Source organism: Amblyomma maculatum, chromosome 6 (genome assembly GCF_055883805.1).
Source record: "Amblyomma maculatum isolate TAMU_Amacu chromosome 6, ASM5588380v1, whole genome shotgun sequence".
Taxonomy (NCBI): domain Eukaryota; kingdom Metazoa; phylum Arthropoda; class Arachnida; order Ixodida; family Ixodidae; genus Amblyomma; species Amblyomma maculatum.
The window spans coordinates 99370571-99387331 of record NC_139349.1 but is presented as its reverse complement, the minus strand read 5'-3'; positions in this window follow the sequence as shown (position 1 = coordinate 99387331).

Here is a 16761-nt window from a genome sequence, read left to right as displayed (position 1 = left end):
ACTGCAAACCATCATCCAGAAGTCGTGCATGTCGCCCGTCTCAAACCTTATATCTCGCGCTCACCTGTGTAGTCTACGCACCGGGACTGTGCTTCTTCCACGGGAGGGGGGCATTGTTACGGTACGCAGTGAAAGAGACGATGACGAAGTGCTGGGCTAGTGGAGAAAGACGACGCTGCAGCTACGTCTGGTTCTCCTGTGAGTGTGTCCCTTACGGTGAACTGTTGCGGCTACGACGTACCATCGCCTCCTAACATCTCGACGTGCCTCGTAACAATATTATTTAACATTTCTCTATGTGCAGGTGTTATGGGCAACAATACTGGGAATTTTCTCGCAGTACGTTGCTGTGAAATTGACCACATGTGCAAGAGCTAGGAGCGCCATTATGCAGTAGAAAAAGAGTGTACAAAATATTTAGTTTTAGCAAATTTCTGCGCCATTTTTACCATGAACCTGTAGTAAAGACAGAAATGTCTCTAGGAGCAGAAGAAATTTGTCTATTCGCAACAGAAAACTGCTAAATAACGTAATTAAAGAAAACATGCTATAGTGCGATACAACGTACTATACAGAACTACAAAAGGTGCTGCTTAGCACCAGAATTATCAACAAGAGTCAATATACGGAGCCTAATGCATACCCTGAACCTAAAGTCAGGTGGCGCCTGACGAGCCCTTTGACCTTCTTCAGTTTTCAGCAATGCTTTTAGATCCATTGAAAACAGAAACTTTGAACAAGACAAGATTTATAACGCGCCATTTGACTAAGCTGTATTGTTACAAATACGTTTCATCTCTGCAGCAGCACGAAGTAGAGACTGCATAGTAAATACTAATTCGTACTATCTTAAGTAACATCAAACTATTACAAGAAATAACTGTTCTGCACAAACAAAATAAGATGCGTTTTTAGATTGGGAGAACTTAACAAATAATGAAATATGAACCCAACACATTCACATGATTCATACGGAACATGTGTGTTAAAGAAGTGTTATTTTAGAGAAATGTTGAGTATTGTGCGTATTTTATGCCAGTGGACAACATTTCCATGACAGGGCCTGGAAGTACACGTGATGTACAGACGTGAGCAAAAGTGCTATATAGCCAGTGGCGATGGTAAGAAAAAGTGCATCAAAACGCTATCTAGCAATAGCAGCAGGAAAATCGACTGCGATATATGCACGTCAATAAAATGGACCACCGCCATGATTGTCTCGATACCATGCAGATAACTGTTGCTAGACGGCGTTGAAGTGTTGTTTTCCCGAACCCCGCCGCCTTGAAATTGGTTTAGGATGGCAGGTATCTGATAGGCGATTGTTAGCTTTTGAAACTTGGTTTTTACTTTTGTTGTTCGCTGTTTTCAGTTCGTTACAAATGCTGAGCATTTTCAGAGTATTAATGCTCTTTTTCCTTCAGCTATATTGTTCGCAATAAAACAGCAATTTCATCCGCCTTTCTATGTTCAACAGAGATGTTGTTCTTAAATTCTTGTGCAATCATAAAAACATTTAAAACATCGCAAAATTTACGCTGTAAAGCAATGTGTTTAGTGCGGTTCTTTGCGTAGTGGTCCCCATAAAAGTCAAACAATATGCTAATTTGGAGTAAAAGAGAGAGCAAAATATTCTTTTTTAGCCCGAGATGTAAGAAATGAAATATCTTGGACTCACATCCGACTGCACGGGCAAATTCAGTAATCAAGTTTTCTATGTACATAGACCGAGAATAGGTCTTCGTGAAACTCTGAAATTTAACCGCGAGTTTTTTACGTAAAAGTTTGCTTGTATTACGAATTATTGCATATGTTGTTTCATAAGCATTTTATCCTAATTTATTGCTTCTTAACCAGTTTCAAAGCTGTGGGAAGTAGGTATTCACAGAGCATTCTTGTGTCAGTAGATTAGGGGAAGAAACGATAATATTAGTGTCATCTGCAAACATTATACATTGAGCGAAACTATATACCTCGACATTAAAATGATATTTAATAAACGAGCAAAAATATTTGACCTAGTTTTGATTTACGGCACTCCTTGTTTTAGCCTTACAAGCACTGATACTGCGTCGCTTGTTTTGACCAGCTCATGTTAATCATTCACATATTATTTAGAAGATTTAATGCAATACCTCGCACTTCATATCTCGATAATTTCATGAGTAATAAATTTGTAGTTATCACAAAACTACAAAATATTCGATCGGAATTTTCACACGATTCTAAGGTTGCTTACTGGGGGCCGCTATTGCCGAACGGAAAGGTAAAAAATTGTACTGAAGAGAAGCATCAAGGTCGACCAAAATGTCCTCGCTGCCTTAGAAGCCAGAATGCTTCAAAACCAAAAGAACACACGACTACACCAGGGCCTCGGGAAATAGAAGTCATCACGTACCTCTCTGACGCACTGCAACAGCATCGAGGTTGCTTTGTCCAGAGCAGTCTTTGGCCTCCGAGGAATGTTCCGCTTCAGCAGGTTCCAGATGAACATTGTCTTGAAGCGGCGTTCATACTTCTCGAAGGGCACAGTTTCGTTTTCTCGTTTGTTCCAGCCGTGACATACGTGCCTGAATAGCAGGGCGGGAAGAAGGGAGAACACTTTGTTCTGCAGCCTCACGGGCCCAGGTAATGGAGTAAAAGTGCAGGAGGCTCGTCTGGCTGCCATTAACACGGGGTGAGACTTCGCTTGGTCACAAAAATTCGATATTGAGTTTTTCAAGTCATCTGAGAGAGAGTATCTTTATCTTAAGAAAATATGAATACTTTGGTATTCGCGGTTTGAAAAATATTTTCCCCTTTATCTTTGACCAATTGACGGGAAAAGGGGGTGGACCTCGGCATCGTCTCTTCCTTTCCGATACTTGTCCGGTTTCGATTACGGTTTGGAATTACTCTTGTAATGGACACTGTGGAACCTATTTGCCGCGACCTTTCAGACCCCGCATTGCTTTTAATATGCCTTCATGGGAGAACCCAGAATGTCAATGAGGCACTAAGCCAATTAATTTGGATGAGGTGTCCTAAAAGCACAATTGTCAGCATCAAAGCAGTTGAGACAGCTGTAGATGACGCCCTTGTATGCTTTAATAATAGAAATGTAGCACTAGTAACGGGGCTAAAATATTTGAGAGCCATACCCAGAACCTCTTTGTGTGTCAACGCTAACATCTATAGACGCAAACCGGGTGCAAAAAATTGATTTCAAGCCGACATATGAAGCGAAATAGAGAAAAAAGATCCAAACAAACAATTACAAAGAGCATTGTAATGCAGCAATTTTGCCGCTTCAAAAGCCTACAGACCAGGGAATCTTTGAAGAGAAGAAATGTTTTCAAAGAATATAATGGTGTTTTTCTCAAAACAACATATTTGGAGGTTTGTGTACCTTTTTCTCCGGAAATCTAGGGCATAAGAAAACAAATATTCTCAGATGTGTTAATCTGTGGCATATACATGCCTGGAACTAGAATCAATAGTCTGGGGGCATTTCATTTTTTGTAGTATAAAAGGCCAGTCATAAGTGGAAATTTTCATGCATCGACAAATGTAAAAAAGCATAACAAATCTAGTTTGTGTTTTCTACGCGCCTAAATTAAGTTCCACCTCAGCAAATCATTTGTTGCTGCCTTTATTCAAAATTACTCTACTCTGTGGACAAGAGATCTTAAGAAAAATGTACACACGCCGAAAAATAAAAAATATAAACATCCCACTCAATATATAAAAGTAAATTTGAGCTCTAATGCACGCTGTGCCTGCCTTCAAAATTCCTTGCCATGCTACAGCCATAACTTTCATTACTACTGCTGTACAGCCGAATTTTGAAAATCATATTCAAAGTCTCATCTCACTGTACGAGTGCAAAAGAGTCGCAGAGTACTGGTCCGCACGGGTCATAAGTCTTCACGTCACATTCTTTTCTTTGTTTTTCACCTCTGCATTAAGCAGTTTATCACTCGTGACACGCTTCCCAATTTTGAAAGCGTTGTACCATAGTTGGTACAGATTCCTGTTTAAAAACGAACGGTACGTTTGACGAAGGCTCTACAGAGAACGTCGTATAAGGCTGTGAGGTGTCATCAACGTCCAGTTTTTTACATGTTTTCAGTCCGACATGAAAGCAGCCACTTCATCGCTAATTCACTAGCAGCGATGCCAGTTTCGCTAATGCCAAAACATTTTGTAATGGGATAAACGAATGTGAACTCCCCGTTGCCAGATGCTCGCTGCCACGGTAACTCTATAAAGACCGAATCCGCGCCATTTTGCGTCTTGGTTCCGCGCGATCAAAGTTGTCGAATGACGGAGGAAGAAGTATCATGGATAAGTATTGTCATGCACAGATCTTCCTCCTGTCATGGCGTTGATATGGATGGATCGATAGATGGAAAAATTTATTCCATCAGAAAGTATGCGCGGACGATTCAGTATTAGATAACCATCAACCCAGAGCTGAGGGCAACCTGAGTGACCCACACCACGGACCTGGTGTGTACAGCCAGGTCTGAGCTGGTTGAAACGGCCTTCCACTGCTCGCGAGAAGGATCACGCGTAATAATATATGACCATAGGTTGCCACCTCCTGGCGCCATCTGCACTCGGGTTGAATCTCGTCGGGTATATTTTACTCAGTATATGATTGAGGAAATATCTAGTCTGGAATGTTTTGCAGGCGCATTCATGTACGCTGATGAGTGAGTATTTAAAAGCGGATAAATACTCCTCTCCAGTTTATCAGGTTTATAATTTGAAAGGGCACCACTATATTTTCCGTTGACCGCCCAGGAACGACCGGCTATCAGCTCGGCTGACGATCCTCGAGCTTTTGTGTGAGCCGCCTCGGTCCCAGGGTGTGCAGATACCTAGACAATTTCGATTCCCCTGGGATATCATTCCGAGGCCCGATCCAACACGTGGGCCGCTCTGGCAGATATTCTGCCCCTCGCTAAATTCAGGATGGCTGCTTTTGACGCTGAAAATCGGGTCAGTGTTAGTAATAATATAACTAATGTAGTAATAATATAATATATATACTAAATTATAATATAATATAATATATTATAACATAGTATAATATAATACAGTATATAATATAATATAATATAATATAATATATTATAATATAATATATTACAATATAATACAATATATAGTAATAATAGAAGCTGCCTCCTCTGCATTTCTTAGACTTATCCAGAGATGATCGAGCGTCCTTGCCGATCCACCACCACAAATGTAAGTGCGCCTTTGTCCTAATACTCTGAGGCATCTACATAAGTGGCTCCGTGTTAGTTTCTGTACCGAGCATGTGAAGCTCCGTCGCGTGTCTTCGTGCGGCCAACGTGACGTACCGGATGCATATTACAGGGCAGAGATTTATGTACGCATAAGCACTTCTGCTTTACCCGCCTCACCTTAGCACAAATTCCTATCCTGTCCAAAATGTCTATTCCTGCTTCTTTTCGAATATCTGCTGTTTTGCATCAGCATGTGCGCCTGCCGTAGTTCCGTTGTTTTCCCCTAATCCAAGCATCGGTTTGATAAGGGCAATGTTAGACAATCCGACCGGCGTTATATATGACTGCCTAATCATAGACTCCACCTTGTTTTTCGCCGTCGCGCCCATCCCATAAAATGCGTCCCATAAACTATTCTGTTGATCGTAAAAGCTCGTATACCAGCTGACATAATTTTGTTTTCGCCCACCCTTGCACCTCACTCTGAAGGTTTGTGATTCTCCTGATGAGCCTCACTGCGTTTGTCGCATTCTTAAGCATTTATAAGGCTTCCCTATTATTCCTTAGTCTGCAGACGCACACTGAGGGTCGTGATCGTTTGACCTGAGCGACCGGCAACACCGCTTTACCTCTAGTGCGGTCGCGGCACATATTGCGTCGTAGCTATCAACCCTCTTCGTTTATCCCTAACCACAAGCAGCTTAGACTTGAGTTAGAGTAGGAGTCCTGCCTCTACTGCTTCCTCTTCCTCAATTTCTACTGCCTGTTGTGGCGTTTCGTTCAGTTGTCCGCCGCTACCCCGGTGACCCTACAGTAACGTCATCCGCGTAAAATGTTCGATACAATACGATACGGATAAAGCCAAGTGCCGCACCATCGGTAACCCAAGTAGAGTTATCCGAAGGTTGGGAACCACGTATACAGTTTCTTTCGTTTCCATTGAATTTGGACTTTGGACTACCCTATAGACTATACAGCGCAGCAAGGTTCGCTCCTCGATTCCCTCTATATTCTCCACAATTACCTCGGAACACAGCAGCCGTTGATCCTCTTTCACGAAGTGCGTCGATTCTTCCCTGGCTTCCTTCAGAGCATTCACGAATCCGCGGTTGGGCCTGGCTTATCGCCCTTAACCGGCACCCACAAACTTGCTGGGATTGGTGAGGGTCTGCCAGCTCTACCCTGCCGTCTGCCTCTCTACACCGCAGGCGATCTTGAAGTGTCCATTCTTGTGAAATAAACGGAATTTTTAATTCCTGTCTGGTCATTCTCAACGCTTGCGAAATTAGTGGCCATAGAAGTAGCACGCTCGTTGCGACGTGGAGAATCTTCGACTCGATGACGCCTGACATGAGTCCTCCTTGTTCGCTACAGCTCGTTATGGATTTCTCCCTTTAACCCCGTCGATACCTCGCGTTTCGGCTTATGAGTCAAGTTCTACTTGCTGTCTTTTCATCGCCTCAATTGTTTTGGCGCTCGAAATTGCCGTTTCCAAAGGGTGTTTCAGGTCCGTTTTAGCTGATTCCGAAAGCTGCTGGCCGAACAGGCCCACAACAAACCGGTCGCACACAAATTGTTCTTTGGTGTCGTCTTTACGCCGACAAACCAATTTGTGTAGCGACGTAGCAAAGTGAAAGACTGTTTTCCTCCCATCTTTTTTGCGGCGATGGAAAGGACTCCTTTCTGAAACTACGTTTTTTGTGTGCTCGAACTGCAATTGGAGCTTTCCATTTACGGCTTCAGTGTTCTTGAGCTCTGCATCTGTAGCGTTGAGACTGCAATATTAAGGCGAAAACTTTTAATGTTTCATACTGGCGGCCATGACCCTGTCCTTCCGGCCACGACCATGTCACAACCATGTAATAATTACGGCTAATGACTAACTAGTCAATAGCCAGTACTAATGACTATCTACTCACTAACAAGTAATAGTTTGTCATTAATCATGACTAACTAGTCATCGGTAATAGAGATGACTAGGACTATAACGTCACTGATGGTGATGTCATAACGACGTCACGTCCGATCATGACATCACGACTGGTGATGATGCTACCAGACAATTCTGCCAGGCGTCCGATTCAGGCGTCCGTGCGGCGGCTTTCATATAGCGTTTTCTCTAACACTAAAGCGAAATAAGAAAGACAGAGAGAGATTTACAATAGTGCTTAATCCTCCCGGAATTATAAAGCGCAGCTACTGACGGCCAATCACTGATGTCAAAGGGATGCATAGCGTTCTTACATGGCATCGTTTTGCGGGAGGGCTTCCTCTCGTCCCCCCGTTTTACACATTTTTCTTCGGCGCCTCTCTTCAATAGTGTCCTATTACGCTGCCAGTCCTCGCGCAACGGGAGCCCGACCTCTGACACCATGCAAAGTTGAGAGGGACGGTGTCAAGAATGGTTTTACTCTATTCCACGCATACAGCCATGTGACGTCCATGTCACTCCCACTCGTTACTCCTTGCTGGTAGCCTACTATTCCAATAACCACCGTATGCAGTGTGCTGCCGCCGATGTTTGACACCCTCTTAGCATTAGCTCCATCTTCCACCGGTGAAGGCCTCTTGACCATGCCCTGATTCTACGTTATCATATAGACACGGTCTCCGTAGTGCGCGAAGGCGCTGTCTGCGTCGTTCCCTGCAAGGCCTGAACCACCGGGAACTCTGCCCGTCGTTTTTCAAGTCGTAACTTCACTACGCGAGGTAAAGCCAAATTCATCATATGCATTTGATGACCTTCAAACAGCTTCGATGAGTTGAAACTTAAGCCACAAACAATTTGGGTAGATATGTTCCCACCAAAAATATCAGTGGTCAAAGATCAACTGACTTGGAAAGTAGCTTAACACGTGAGCAGCTGTGTAGCGAAGCACATGATCGCTGACGTCAGACGCCCCGCGCTTCGGCCGGAGCCGCGCCATATAGATCCGGAGAAGAGCAACTGAGCAATCTTGTTCGTTACGATCGTCGGTTTGCTGCATTCGATGATCCGGAGGACATTGCTTTGCGAACTGAGAGTTTGCGGAGGAGAAGAACCGGAACTAAAGCATAAAGAGCGACGGAAAATCCAAAACAACATGTCAGCGTCTTGCGGAACGCCGGTGCGACGATACTGCGAGGCGCGGGCGACGAGCAGTACAGATGGCCGCCGGTGCCACCACCGCTTCTGCGTCAACACCGACAGCAACAATGACCGAAGCAAGACGTTTGCAACTTCGATTCCATGTGTGTGCATGCTCCAGCTGTTGTTTACACTATGTTTAACCGAAGCTAAACGGCAATCTATATTTTGCAGCTTTCAAGCACGCGTTCTATCTTTGCCATCCTGGCTTGCATCATTTTATTCGTCTTGGCATGCTATTGATGATGGCTGTAAGCTCCTTCTCTCAAGCAGTCTCACTCTGAAAGCCCGAGTTTCGCCAGCCCACCTGTTGCCTTGTAACCGCTTGTACTTCTTCGATGGCTGGAACCCTATCCTCCTGATTTGAGACCCCTTGGTCCGCTATGTGGCGGGAAGGAACCCGACTGGTCCCCGTTCTTAATACCACGCCTCGCATCACCGCATGGCCACTCCTGGGCCGAACGCAGCTTTCTCTTTGCCAGATTGGTTCTTTTTCCCGCTGTTCTGCCGCCGCACGTCGACTGCTTATGGGCTTTACAAAATATTCAGTTTCAGCTCCTTCCATTGTGCACCCCATAGGACGCGATACAGTCCGGCTTGCATGTCAGCAGGTCTTCTTCCGGCGGTGTAGGATTTTCCTGCAAAGACGACGCCGACTGGCCTTCACACGAGCACCCACGCACGCTAGATCTCCCACTAGTCTACAACGTATCATGCCTCGAGTAACAATCTACAATACAGGCAATCCACTAAAGGACTTGACGCGAAACACGCCTCCCCCAAGTATAATGTGTTTCACCTTTGGCTTGATGAAAGGAATCTAATCCAAAACTTCTATGCATTTGTTTCTTGTCAGGAGTTCCACCCGAAATACTTCCAGCGGTACCCGTTGCATGCATTGTAGGAGGCTCCTTACGCTGAGCTGTCCTGCGATGCCACGTGCACCGTAATCGTCTTTACGCTCGCATATGCCCCCATATTTGGCGAGTTAGTTATTGCCTTGTTCTTCTCGTTCATCGGCACCACCAGGGAAATAGCACCTCCGCCTCCTAAGTCGCACTTGTAAGCTTCGTTCCCACTCTCGTTGTATATTCCAGTACCCTCGCCATCATTGCACTCATGTCCCATTTTCTGGTCGAGCCCATAACCTCGAAATCCTTGGCCAGTACTTTCATAAACGGTTTCATTTTCTTAAACGCCGGCGTTTACCCACACATGGCTTGCTCCACTCCGCACGTCTCGCGTCAGTCGCAAATTATGTGGAGATTACAAATCATTTACGCTTTTGCAGGAGGACATTCCCGGGACCCGCCTAAGGTCTCGACAGATCTGAGGATTGCCACTTTAGACGGCTCCAAACCGCGTGTTTTCAAAATCCCGCCATACTAAAACACTCAAGGCGGGGTAGCATGCGGAGCCCGCCGCACAGCCTCCCTGCAGCGTTCATCCCTCTAACGCTGGGTGTGCACAGAGCCCGACATTTTAAGGCGAGGCTTTGATTGGAGGAACCATTTACCGCGTGTTAGAGTGTTTTCATTCACAAAGCTTGAAGGCAGGTCCTTCTTGTTTGGTGAGCTGCATAATCCTTGGGGCTGCATCATCACAAAGTTCAGGCTTAAAACGGTGGATACACTAGTCACCCTATTTTCCACGTTACATAGTGCGTGGGCGTTACACCAAGCCTTTATTTCATTCGCAACAAACATTCCACGCATGATATTGTCAGAATGAGGTTCACTGCAGAACTGTGTAGTTAAGCGTACGAGGAAGAATGCGCCGATGCAGGCCACCGAGGTTTGTAAACAGGGATGGGCGGCTGTACTTAAATTGAGTTTTTATAAGCATCGCCAGGCCTGGTCATTTTCATGCGCTGTTTCCCCTAAACGCCGCAGCTGGCTCTTTGGTGAAGCCGGTAACCGGGAGCACGACCCGATGGCGCAGAAACCTTGTCTGTAGTCCGGCATATTAGAGGCTGCGTTGAACGAACAGCGGTGTGCTGCCCCGCTCACTTCGGAACAAATAGAAGGCCACCTCTATATTTTTCACTACGACAGCTTACTTTAAATATTGGGCTGCGTTTACTAATAATTGGCACTGTCACCAATGCCTCAATGCTGAATCGGCAAATAGCCTTGCCTTTCAGATTATTTGTCGACTTTCGAGACTGTTCAGCCCATCTATTTACACCCTGTGAAACAGTTCTCAAGCTTGACTTCAGCTTTTGTGTTTCATCCCATTTTCACGGTTTACTTCCCGGAAAAAAAAATGAAATTAAACATCACGAATTCTTCTAAGGCTCGCTGTGGTAGTAAGTTAGTGGTAAGGAAGCTTTACTGTTAGTCCCGAGGACGCGGGATCGGTCGCCACATCGGTGTCCGCGTTTTCATGGATTATTATTATTATTATTATTATTATTATTATTATTATTATTATTATTATTATTATTATTATTATTATTATTATTATTATTATTATTATTATTATTATTATTATTATTATTATTATTTATTGGTGGCTGGTCCTTTTGCATGGCGGCGGAACTCAACGAAACCTCTAATGCGTGGTGCTAGCGCGCGTTAAAGAACGTCAAATTGTCGATATTTCTACAGCCGTCCGCTACGACGGCCCTTATAGTCTGATCGCTTTGGGACGCGAAAGTCTTAAGTCAAACGAAACCGATTATTGTAAGACAATGTTTCTTTAGGACAAGGTATGTAATACACTTCATCTCACCGCTGGATGGCCCCATGATGCTTATAGCCCCACGTCTACTTACATAGGGGTGCTACGGCATGTACTCAACACCGAAAGCGATAGGCTCAAAATCCTACGGCGTGCACACCAATTAAATTCAACGGCGTATTGAGACCTCTCCAAACTGTTAGCTCCAGTATAAAAAAAAAAAAAAAAAAAACACTTTCTGTGGGTCATCGCATACCGGTACAAGTCGTCGCACGGGTGGACGCTGCTGTCGATGGATTCCATGAGGTCTCGCTCGAGAGAGTAGCAGCCACCCGGTCTGCGGCAGAGGTCCACCCTGCTGGTCAATATGGCGGGCGCAGCGAACAGCACCACAGAAGTCAGAGATGAGGTCGCCAAAACAAATGTCACATAACGTGGCACGGACCGCAGGCTTGACGTGTCAATTGGCGGTGCGCGGTTACCACCAGTACAAGATGCGGGCAGCGGTGTCTTGGGAAATGGCGACGTTTGGAGCGGCAGTGATCTCTTGACTGGTCGCATCGTAGACCGGCTTCACTTCTTCTACCTCTACTCATCTGCAGTTTGCTGTTATTCTTCTTTCTTTTAAATATCTGCATTTATTAATGTTCTCAGGAACAAATGAAAAAACATCCATACATTTAACATATATTTCGAAGGCAATGCTTGACTCCTTCTCCTTATTGCATTATTTGTTATTCTCTGACTGCGTCGGTGAAGATCATCTTACAGGCAGAATACCAGAAAGTGATGACCTTCGAAATGCGTTCCGCTTCCCCTTGCCAATATACATGTACACAAAGCAATGCAATTCAACTTCTAAAGAATGCGATGAGATAGTCAGATGTGATCACATTTTATGGAGCTGCAAAAAGGCACCGTCACCGCTACACCTAAGCTCTGTCTCTTCTCTAGAGCAGGTGGGAAGCTATATAGGCTAGCTGAGACCCGTTGACGCATGTTCGGGCTGCTTAGTAGGCCCGTTAGGTCATCGATAGCCACATATTCGAAGCCATCTTGTATACCTTTTAGGGCTCAATGCTAACAATAAATGTCCTGTTATTTCCAAACTTTTCTTGCCTCTAACGACTCACAATGCGATGTTATGACTTAACTGGAAGACGTTACTGGTGCCTGTCAAATTTGACATGCAAATGTAACTTTAACGATCATCTCGGAGCCGTGTTGCGGTATTGCGCTGGCTTCAATTAGATATTAACGTGCCTAATTTTTTCATCATTGATTTCAGGTTACGACCAATATTTTAAATCTACTCGTTTTTCTTCATAATGTGATTCTTTATGTCGGCCAGTTATGTCGTCCACTTAAGGGAGTATTCGAGTCAATTTAGAAAGCTCTGTGCAGAGCCTAGCTTTTACAAATATTTTAAAAAGGCCCATGGACCACTCGAAGTCGATTATGGCGGCACATACTTCCCCGCGCTCTTCCTTGCCGATGGCACCAATTGGGCTTTTTTGGAGCGCTCATTTCTTAGAAGCTCCCAATTGACTCCGGCGGGCCGGGGAGATTTAACGAGCCGTCGCTACTTGTTAGTCCTCTCCTGTCCTACACACCGAATGATGTATCATAGCGTGTAGGGCAAAACATTCAGCTGCTGGGGGCATAGTACAGAGGACTCCTTTTCGCGTAGCAGCAATGTGCTGTGTTGTAGACCATAAGGTCTAATGACGCCATTCATGGAGGTCATAGCACGCAGGGAATCGACCTCAGGACCGGCTCGAGGGGCCGGCGCCGCTCCCTTCTTCGCACGTCTACTTCTTTCCGACGCACCTGGCGAACTTTATCCGTGCCGGTAAATATTTATTTATTTATTTATTTATTTATTTATTTATTTATTTATTTATTTATTTATTTATTTATTTATTTATTTATTTATTTATTTATTTATTTATTTATTTATTTATTTATTTATTGTACACCGTATTGCCCCAATACGGGGTATTACATGAGGGGAATACATGGCAACACAAAAAATCAAAAATTAAAACAAAGAATAAATAAAAAGATGCTTTTTAAAATTCGCGGTGCTGGTGTGGAGTGCGGCATCGGCAGGCAGGCCATTCCAGTCGACTGCAGTCTGGACAAAGAAGGAATGCAGATGTGCAGAGGTACTTGCGCGAGGCGGATAAACGGCTTTTGTGTTTATCTACAACGTAAACCCCTGCCTGAAAATGCCACAATAACACCTTCAAGTCCCGAGGCAGCCCGTTCCCTTCATCGCCCCCGCTGCCCATCTGGGTCGACTCCGGGAACCTCGGTTTACAATAAGCCAAAATTGATGGAAGCTAAAAAAAGGGAGTTAAATAGTACGGATCCGGCACTCGTGTTCAGACGACTAGACAAATACACGTGCCCATACTCGATCCTGGCAAACGATATGTTTCCCGATGTGTGATCACACGAGTCTACACCCTGTGGGCAAAGTTGGCTTCTTGGCCGTATAATATGGGAATTGCAAAGTTCTCCTGAGAGAGCACTAAATAACGATTCTAGAGACTCCTGGGAGATCTTGCTGCGTAGCTCGGACCGCGAACTCCACCTCCGCCTCTTCCGACTGGCTGAAACGGCTGCCGTACCCAAGATCTCGCGGCCAGCATCTAAAGCGGTGCCTCCTGCCACCCCAGCCATGTGCAGAGGGAGGGGAGGGGGATGCCATTTCTGTCGGAAAGTGAAAGTTCTTCCTGCTTCAAAATGCTCTTGGCGCCTCCATGTCATCTGGATCAGGCTGTACTGTCCTGGTGTCTTTTGCTTTCACAGTCAGCCATGGAAGAATTTAGCCATAGCAAAGTGTACCTTACTATGCTTAATCGACCTTCAACTCTGGCCTATAGCTCAGCCTGGTTAAACCTCAGCAGCCCACTCCAGCAAACGCTCCTTAATCAAGACCACTACCACCTGTTTACACCAAGACTTTATGGACAATCAATTCGGATACGTAAGCTAAGTCTGCAACCGGTTGTAATTCGCACGATTTTAACTCGATGAGTACATCCATGATTATCACGCTCCAATGATTCGAATTGACATCGACTTTCGTTTCAGCGGTGCGGAACAGTCTTTTTGCCCCCAATAACATCAAGTTGCGTGTGGAATGCGATAATCGATCTAAGACCAATGACGCGTGTTTCTGTAGCTCCGGAAGTGCTGCACAATGTTTTTTTTTTTTAGCCGTGCAGAAAACGAAGCGTAGAGTCATGCGTTGACAGGACCCATTATTCGCCTTGGCGATAAGAAGATTTTGGCAGATATACTCGTGCGTTCACGCATTTTCAATGAATGAACAAGCACCTAGTGTGCTTCGTTGTCCTAAAACATGTATTGGAGGAAAAGAGCGTTGGTGTTTCGGCGGGACGACTATTATTTGACCAGAACCATCGAACGCAAAGCACCTGACAGCTTTGTAATAAATGGCTACATGGAAGTTCCACACCACGCAGCTGTTTTCACAGATGACCCGACATTCACGGGTAGGTGCAAATCCTGCGGGCAGTATGCTGACCTATTGCACATGGTGTGGGCCTGCCAGAAAAATTTAAAAATAAAAGTTTTTAAAACAGCCAATTAGGGAGATTTGGGAGGCGGCCCTGTCCAGCTCGGACCTGGAGGCCCCGCGTGTCCTGGTCCAGAGAGCTCGGACAGAGGCGGCTGCCAGTGGCGTCCAAGAATAGGCTCTGCCACTCAGCTCCACAACCATATATGCACCTCCTTTCCCAAATCATTTCATTGTAAATAAATGTTTACTCTTCCTCCTCTCCCAATGCGATGAAAAAGCCAAATTAGGTATTCCAAGGCACTCGATTGGTGTTTTTGTGTACGAGTCCCGGATTATACACCAATATTTACTGTTGAACTGCTTGCAATTTGTTCGGCCCCTCAAAACGTTTCCGGTAATATTACTCACCTAATCATATTCTCTGACTACATGCGGATCTTACCAGCGCTGGAAAGCCCGAAGGCGCGTCTTCTGAAGCAAACGCTTACGTTTTTTCTTCCCTTGCATTTACAAGAAGTGCGTTTTATTGCGAAAGCAATTCTACTTTCACTTTTCAGCCCTTCGCGTAGCGAGACGGTAGCTACAATTGACCTTTAGCATGACCTTTCGCGCGCCGCCAAGCACAGCTGCGCAAAAACAGGGGCCCCAACTCGCGCCGTCAACTCGCGAGGCGGTAACTACCAAACGCGGCCTAACTCCCGCTCCCTCCGTGAGGGAGCGCTACAGCCGGAGTGACGTCATTTCATATGCCGCAAAAACAGGGGCCCCAACTCGCGCCGTCAACTTGCGAGGCGGTAGCTACCAACCACGGCCTAACTCCCGCTCCTACCGCAGCTACCGCCGGGGGTGCAACGTTGGATACTATAGGAGGTGGCCTAGCGGCAGGTGGAACCAACGCAGTCTCCAGGGATGCTATCATTTTCTGCTGGCGTAAAGAATGCCGTTGCAGCAGGTGCCGGAGCGGCAGTTGTACATTCTGCCTTAACCTCACCCACAACCATGTATATCGTTGCAGCCACGGCACTCCTTGCCTCGCCGCTAGTTATACGTAGAATAACCAGGTAGCACCCCGGAATAAACAATAGTTGAATCATATGCCGTGGCCAGAGTGAATCACTGCATAACCATAAGCATAACCACAAGCACCACAACCAGCTACACAACCAGCTGAACCTAGGCGTAGCCATAGCTATTGTTTTCGCAATTGCCAGGCTTAACCAAGCTAAGCCACTGCCAATATTTTGGTTGTACCTAACACTGATGACGCCGAGGCTTATTTCTGCTGTCCTTTCGGTAAGAAAACCCCCAATGTGATCGCAAATCTTCTTTCGAGCAGAGAGAGAGAGAAGTATCATTTATTTGCACCCTTCAAAAGGCTGACGAGGATCGGAGGCGCAGCTCTGTCCCAGCCATGTCCTTCCCCTCAGCCGTCGACTTGGATCTCTTTGTATGATAACGCTACTCTGTCTGGATTATGCTTACAAATTTTATCGCATTTTTTAAATATTATTTTTTGATTGCTATTTTTGTCACCTAAAATTTTTCTGAATTATTTTTGGAAGACTAATTTCCAATTGATAAGTTATATATATATATCACACAGTCTCTGTCAGGATCTTGTATTCAATTCTTACACATCCACTGAACTCTGCTCAATTCCTTACTCTGAGTATGTGCCAAATGAACAGATGCGAGAAGAAAAGGACGAACACTCTTATTGTTGTTTAGTTGATAATTATTTGAATACACTAATTCAGTATATGTAGGACATTTGGCAGTCCACACTGAACCCGGGCCAATCCCCCTCCATGGGTATGTGCCATTTATCAAATTAGACAAAGAAGAAGAAGAAGCGCTCTTACGCAGCACTTCGCTAACAGGCTTTCTCGGCAAAAAAGGTGTGTTGAATAGCCATACGCTAGGAAGGTAAGAAATACTTGTGAAGTTGATATTTTCGTTTTTATGCAGGTGCTTTTTTGTCCAAAAAATGTCGCTTAACTGCCACCGACTGATACATTTGGCGACCTTGTCTTGTAGATACCTAACGTTAGAGGAAACGCACTTGGATACTCATCATTAGAAAGACACCCTCGGGTTACGCACTCTCACGCCTAAAACCGTGTGTGAGATTGGCTGTCTCAGCTGTAACAGTTATCTCT